Source organism: Bombina bombina, chromosome 2, assembly GCF_027579735.1.
Source record: "Bombina bombina isolate aBomBom1 chromosome 2, aBomBom1.pri, whole genome shotgun sequence".
NCBI classification, from domain to species: domain Eukaryota; kingdom Metazoa; phylum Chordata; class Amphibia; order Anura; family Bombinatoridae; genus Bombina; species Bombina bombina.
This window is the reverse complement of record NC_069500.1, coordinates 185,557,454-185,565,427: the sequence shown is the minus strand read 5'-3', so window position 1 is coordinate 185,565,427 and position 7,974 is coordinate 185,557,454.

The following is a 7,974-nucleotide window of genomic DNA, read 5'->3' as shown; positions in this document are numbered from 1 at the left end:
GGGTATTGCGGTGTTTCCTTATTTGGACGATATCTTGGTACTTGCTCAGTCTTTATGTTCTGCAGAATCTCACACAAATCAACTAGTGTTGTTTCTTCAAAAACATGGTTGGAGGATCAATTTACCAAAAAGTTCTTTGATTCCTCAGACAAGGGTAACCTTTTTAGGTTTCCAGATAGATTCTTGTCCATTAGAGACAAACTCATGGACACTGAGACGTTTGAAATTGGTTGCAGCCTGTCGGAACCTTCAGTCTCAGTCATTCCCTTCAGTAGCTATGTGCATGGAAGTTTTAGGTCTCATGACTGCAGCATCGGACACGATCCCCTTTGCTCGTTTTCATGAGACACCTGCAGCTTTGTATGCTGAACCAATGGTGCAGGGATTATACAAGGATATCACAATTAATATCCTTAAATCCCAATGTTTGACTATCTCTGACTTGGTGGTTAGATCACCATCATATTGTTCTAGGGGCCTCTTTTGTTCGTCCAACCTGGACTGTGATCACAACAGATGCGAGTCTTTCAGATTGGGGAGCTGTTTGGGGATCTCTGACAGCACAAGGGGTTTGGAAATCTCAAGAGGCGAGATCACCAATAAATATTTTGGAGATCTGTGCGATTCTCAGGGCTCTTCAGTTTTGGCCTCTATTGAAGAGAGAACCGTTCATTTGTTTTCAGACAGACAATATCACAACTGTGGCATATGTCAATCATCGGGGTGGGACTTATAGTCCTCAAGCTATGAAAGAAGTATCTCGGATACTTGTTTGGGCGGAATCCAGCTCCTGTCTAATTTCTGCGGTTCATATCCCAGGTATAGACAATTGGGAAGCGGATTATATCAGTCGTCAGACTTTACATCCGGGAGAGTGGTCTCTCCACCTAATGTGTTTTCTCAAATTGTTCAGATGTGGGGTCTTCCATAAATAGATCTGATGGCATCTCATCTAAACAAGAAACGTCCCAGGTACCTGTCCAGGTCCAGGAATCCTCAGGCGGAAGCAGTGGATGTGTTGACACTTCCTTGGTGTTATCAACCTACTTATATTTTCCCGCCTCTAGTTCTTCTTTCAAGAGTGATCTCCAAAATCATCATGGAACAATAGTTTGTGTTACTGGTGGCTCCAGCATGGTTTCTCAGGTTTTGGTATGCGGATCTTGTTCGGATGTCCAGTTGCCAACCTTGACCACTTCCATTAAGACCGGATCTCAAATCATTAAATTTAAAGGGATGGAAATTGAACGCCTAGTGCTTAGTCATAGAGGTTTCTCTGATACAGTGAATAATACTATGTTACAGGCTTGTAAATCTGTTTCTAGAAAGATTTATTATCGAGTTTGGAAGACTTACATTTCATGGTGTTCCTCTCATAAATTCTCTAGGCATTCTTTTAGAATTCCTAGAATTTTACAGTTTCTTCAGGATGGTTTGGATAAAGGTTTGTCTGCAAGTTCCTTAAAAGGACAAATCTCTTGCTAAACTTCCTGATATTCACTGTTTTGTACAGGCTTTGGTTCGTATCAAGCCTGTCATTAAATCAATTGGAGTCTTAATTTGGTTTTGAAGGCTTTACAGGCTCCTCCATTTGAGCCTATGCATTCTTTGGACATTAAACTACTTTCTTGGAAAGTGTTGTTCCTTTTGGCCATCTCTTCTGCTAGAAGAGTTTCTGAATTATCTGCTCTCTCTTGTGAATCTCCTTTTCTGATTTCTCTTGTAAGATGTATCGAGTCCACGGATTCATCCTTACTTGTGGGATATTCTCCTCCCCTACAGGAAGTGGCAGAGCACCCACAGCAGAGCTGCCTATATAGCTCCCCCCTTAGCTCCACCCCCAGTCATTTTCTCTGCCTGCTTAACTGCTAGGAAGGGCAAAGAGGAGTGTGGTGACAAAAAATGTTAGGTTTTTATTTTCTCAAGCAAAAGTTTATTTTAAATGGTACCGGTATGTACTATTTACTCTCTGGCAGAAAAGGGATGAAGATTTCTGCAAGGAGGATGATGATCTTAGCATTTTGTAACTAAGATCCACTGCTGTTCTCACAGGGGCTGAAGAGTCCAGGAAAACTTCAGTTGGGGGAACAGTTTGCAAACTAAACTGCATTAAGGTATGTTCAGTCTATTTTTTTCTAGACAGACTGTTATTTCTAGAAAAGGCTGGCAATATCCCCATGAGGGAAGGGTAAGCTGTTTTCAGACACTTGGATAGGAATTTCAGCTTGCATGAAGGGCTCATTAGTTACTGGTGACACTGTTTGGTAAAAACCTTTTTTTCTCCAACATTGGTGTGTCCGGTCCACAGCGTCATCCATAACTTGTGGGATATTCTCTTCCCCAACAGGAAATGGCAAAGAGCACAGCAAAAGCTGTCCATATAGCCCCTCCCAGGCTCCGCCCCCCCCCCAGTTATTTTCTTTGCCGCTCTGAACAAGTAGCATCTCCACAGAGATGGTGAAGAGTATGTGGTGTTTAGTTGTAGTTTTTTATTCTTCTATCAAGAGTTTGTTATTTTAAAATAGTGCTGGTATGTACTATTTACTCTGAAACAGAAAGAGATGAAGAGTTCTGTTTAAAAGAGGAGTATGATTTTAGCAGCAGTAACTAAAATCAATTGCTGTTCCCACGCAGGACTGTTGAGATGAGAGAACTTCAGTTGGGGGGAACAGTTTGCAGACTTTTCTGCTCAAGGTATGACTAGCCATTTTTCTAACAAGACTGTGTAATGCTGGAAGGCTGTCATTTTTCCCCTCATGGGGATCGGTAAGCCATTTTATTAGACTGAGAAAGTATAAAGGGCTTATTATGGGCTATTAACTGGTGGACACTCTTAAGGGCTAAATCGATTGTTTATTTGAGTTATAATTGAAAGTTTGAAATAATTTTCACACTTTTATTGTTTGGGGAACGTTTTTATCGCCAGGCGCTAATTTAGACACCTTCCCAGTCAGGAAGGGCCTTCACTATAGTAGGCAGAGCCTCATTTTCGCGCCATTATTGTGCAGTTACTTTTGAGTACAGTGCATGCAGCTGCATGTGTGAGGGTCTGGTATCCACTGAAAACGTTCCTAGAAGGCTTGAATTGGTATCGTATACCCCCCTGGGTTTGGTAAAGTCGCAACAAAGGCTGTGGCTGTGACTGTAGTGGGGTTAAAATTAAAAACTGCTCCGGTTTCCACATTTTAAGGGTTAACAACTTGAAAATCGGGGTGCAATACTTTGAATGCATTAAGACACTGTGGTGAAAATTTGGTAAAGATTGGATAATTCCTTCATAGTTTTTCACATATTCAGTAATAAAGTGTGCCCTGTTTAACATTTAAAGAGACAGTAACGGTTTTGTTATAAAATGGTTTTTGTGCTTTATTAACCAGTTTAAGCCTGTTTAACATGTCTGTACCTTCAGATAGATCATGTTCTGTATGTATGGAGGCCAAGGTGGTCCCCCCTTCAGATGTATGTGATGATTGTGCCATAGCGTCCAAACAAAGTAAGGACAGTACTGTCACATTTAATAAGGTTGCACAGGATGATTCCTCAGATGAAGGAAGTAAACATAGTTCTGCATCCTCTCCTTCTGTGTCTATACCAGTTAAGCCCACGCAGGCGTCCCCTAGTACTTCTAGTACGCCAATGCTTATTACTATGCAACAATTGACGGCTGTAATGGATAACTCCATAGCTAATATGTTTTCTAAAATGCCAGGATTTCAGAGAAAGCGCGATTGCTCAGTTTTAAACACTGTAGAGCAGGAGGACGCTGATGATAATTTATCTTTCATACCCTCACACCAGTCTGAAGTGGCAGTGAGGGAGGGTTTGTCAGATGGAGAAATTTCTGATACAGGAAGAATTTCTCAGCAGGCAGAACCTGATGTTGTGACATTTAAATTTAAATTAGAGCATCTCCGCGCATTACTTAAGGAGGTGCTATCTACTCTGGATGATTGTGACAATCTGGTCATCCCAGAAAAATTGTGCAAGATGGACAAGTTCCTAGAGGTCCCGGTGCACCCTGATGCCTTTCCAATACCTAAAAGGGTGGCGGACATTGTAAATAAGGAGTGGGAGAAACCAGGCATACCCTTTGTCCCTCCTCCTATATTTAAGAAATTGTTCCCCATGGTCGACCCCAGGAAGGACACATGGCAAACAGTCCCTAAGGTCGAGTGGGCGGTTTCTACTCTAGCCAAACGCACGACCATTCCCATTGAGGACAATTGTGCTTTTAAAGACCCTATGGATAAAAAATTGGAGGGTTTGCTTAAAAAGATTTTTGTACAGCAAGGATACCTCCTTCAACCTATTTCGTGCATTATTCCTGTCACTACAGCGGTGTGGTTCTGGTTCGAGGAACTGGAAAAGTCGCTCAGTAGAGAGACCCCATATGAGGAGGTTATGGACAGAATTCACGCACTTAAGTTAGCTAATTCCTTTATTTTAGACGCCGCTTTGCAGTTAGCGAGATTAGCGGCGAAAAATTCAGGGTTTGCAATTGTGGCGCGTAGAGCACTCTGGTTAAAATCTTGGTCGGCGGATGTATCTTCCAAGACAAAATTGCTTAATATCCCTTTCAAAGGTAAGACCCTTTTTGGGCCAGAATTGAAAGAAATTATTTCAGACATCACTGGGGGAAAGGGCCATGCCCTCCCACAAGATAGGCCTTTCAAGGCTAAGAATAAGTCCAATTTTCGTTCCTTTCGCAATTTCAGGAACGGACCGGCTTCCAACTCTACAGCCTCTAGACAAGAGGGTAATGCTTCCCAGACTAAACCACCCTGGAAACCAATGCAAGGCTGGAACAAAGGTAAACAGGCCAAGAAGCCTGCTGCTGCTACCAAAACAGCAGGAAGGGGTAGCCCCCGATCCGGGACCGGATCTAGTAGGGGGCAGACTCTCTCTCTTTGCTCAGGCTTGGGCAAGAGATGTTCAGGATCCCTGGGCACTAGAAATAGTGTCTCAGGGTTATCTTCTAGAATTCAAGGAACTACCCCCAAGGGGAAGGTTCCACATGTCTCACTTATCTTCAAACCAAATAAAGAGACAGGCATTCTTACATTGTGTAGAAGACCTGTTAAAAATGGGAGTGATACACCCAGTTCCAACTGTGGAACAAGGTCAGGGATTTTACTCAAATCTGTTTGTAGTTCCCAAAAAAGAGGGAACTTTCAGACCTATTCTGGATTTAAAAATTCTAAACAAATTTCTCAGACTTCCATCGTTCAAAATGGAAACCATTCGAACAATTTTACCTACAATCCAGGAGGGTCAATATATGACTACCGTGGATTTAAAGGACGCGTATCTACATATTCCTATCCACAAAGATCATCATCAGTTCCTAAGGTTCGCCTTTCTGGACAATCATTATCAGTTTGTGGCTCTTCTATTTGGACTAGCCACTGCTCCCAGAATTTTCACAAAGGTGCTCGGGTCCCTTCTAGCGGTTCTAAGACCAACGGGCATTGCAGTGGCACCTTATCTGGACGACATTCTAATTCAAGCGTCGTCGCTTTCCAAGGCAAAGGCTCATACAGACATTGTTCTAGCCTTTCTCAGATCTCACGGGTGGAAGGTGAACGTAGAAAAGAGTTCACTATCTCCGTCGACAAGAGTTCCCTTTTTGGGGACAATAATAGATTCTTTAGAAATGAAGATCTTCTTGACAGAAGTCAGAAAGTCAAAGCTTCTAAACGCTTGTCAAGTTCTTCTCTCTATTCTACAGCCTTCCATAGCTCAGTGCATGGAAGTAATAGGATTGATGGTTGCAGCAATGGACATAGTTCCTTTTGCTCAAATTCATCTAAGACCATTACAACTGTGCATGCTCAATCAGTGGAATGGGGACTATGCAGACTTGTCTCTTCAGATTCAAGTAGACCAGTTAACCAGGGACTCACTCCGTTGGTGGTTGACTCAGGATCATCTGTCTCAGGGAATGAGTTTCCGCAAACCAGAGTGGGTCATTGTCACGACCGACGCCAGTCTATTAGGCTGGGGCGCGGTCTGGGACTCCCGGAAAGCTCAGGGTCTATGGTCTCGGGAAGAGTCTCTTCTCCTGATAAACATCCTGGAACTGAGAGCGATATTCAATGCTCCCCAGGCTTGGCCTCAACTAGCGAAGGCCGGATTCATAAGATTCCAGTCGGACAACATGACGACTGTAGCTTACATCAATCATCAAGGGGGAACAAAGAGTTCCTTGGCGATGACAGAGGTATCCAAGATCATCAAATGGGCAGAGGATCACTCCTGCCACCTATGTGCAATTCACATCCCAGGAGTAGACAACTGGGAAGCGGATTATCTGAGTCGTCAGACTTTCCATCCGGGGGAGTGAGAACTCCACCCGGAGGTTTTTTCCCAGTTAACCCAATTATGGGGCATTCCAGACATGGATCTGATGGCGTCCATGCCCCAATTATGGGGCATTCCAGACATGGATCTGATGGCGTCTCGTCAGAACTTCAAAGTTCCTTGTTACGGGTCCAGATCCAGGGATCCCAAGGCGACTCTAGTGGATGCATTAGTGGCGCCTTGGTCGTTCAACCTAGCTTATGCGTTTACACCGTTCCCTCTCCTTCCCAGGCTTGTAGCCAGGATCAAACAGGAGAAGGCCTCTGTGATTCTGATAGCTCCTGCGTGGCCACGCAGGACTTGGTATGCAGACCTGGCGAATATGTCATCGGCTCCACCATGGAAGCTACCTTTGAGACAGGATCTTCTAGTACAAGGTCCATTCGAACATCCAAATCTAGTTTCTCTGCAGCTGACTGCTTGGAAATTGAACGCTTGATTTTATCCAAGCGTGGGTTTTCAGATTCTGTGATAGATACTCTGGTCCAAGCCAGAAAACCTGTGACTAGAAAGATTTACCATAAGATATGGAAAAGATATATCTGCTGGTGTGAATCCAAGGGATTCTCCTGGAGTAAGATTAAAATTCCTAAGATCCTCTCTTTTCTCCAAGAAGGTTTGGATAAGGGATTGTCAGCGAGTTCTCTAAAAGGACAGATTTCTGCTTTATCTGTCTTGTTACACAAACGACTGGCAGCTGTGCCAGATGTACAAGCTTTTGTACAGGCTTTGGTCAGAATCAAGCCTGTTTACAGACCTTTGACTCCTCCCTGGAGTCTAAATTTAGTTCTTTCAGTTCTTCAAGGGGTTCCATTTGAACCCTCACATTCCATAGATATCAAGTTACTATCTTGGAAAGTTCTGTTTTTGGTTGCTATTTCTTTTGCTAGAAGAGTTTCTGAATTATCTGCTTTGCAGTGTGATCCACCCTATCTGGTGTTCCATTCAGATAAGGTTGTTTTGCGTACCAAGCCTGGTTTTCTTCCAAAAGTTGTTTCCAACAGGAATATTAACCAGGAAATAGTTGTTCCTTCTCTGTGTCCGAATCCAGTTTCAAAGAAGGAACGTTTGTTACACAATTTAGATGTAGTCCGTGCTTTAAAGTTCTACTTAGAAGCAACAAAGGATTTTAGACAAACCTCATCTTTGTTTGTCATTTACTCTGGTAAGAGGAGAGGACAGAAAGCTACTGCTACCTCTTTCTTTCTGGCTGAAAAGCATCATCCGATTGGCTTATGAGACTGCCGGACGGCAGCCTCCTGAACGAATCACAGCTCACTCTACTAGGGCTGTGGCTTCCACATGGGCCTTCAAGAACGAGGCTTCTGTTGATCAGATATGTAAGGCAGCGACTTGGTCTTCTCTGCACACTTTTGCCAAATTCTACAAATTTGATACTTATGCTTCTTCGGAGGCTATTTTTGGGAGAAAGGTTTTGCAAGCCGTGGTGCCTTCTGTTTAGGTAACCTGATTTGCGCCCTCCCTTCATCCGTGTCCTAAAGCTTTGGTATTGGTTCCCACAAGTTATGGATGACGCCGTGGACCGGACACACCAATGTTGGAGAAACCAGAATTTATGCTTACCTGATAAATTACTTTCTCCAACGGTGTGTC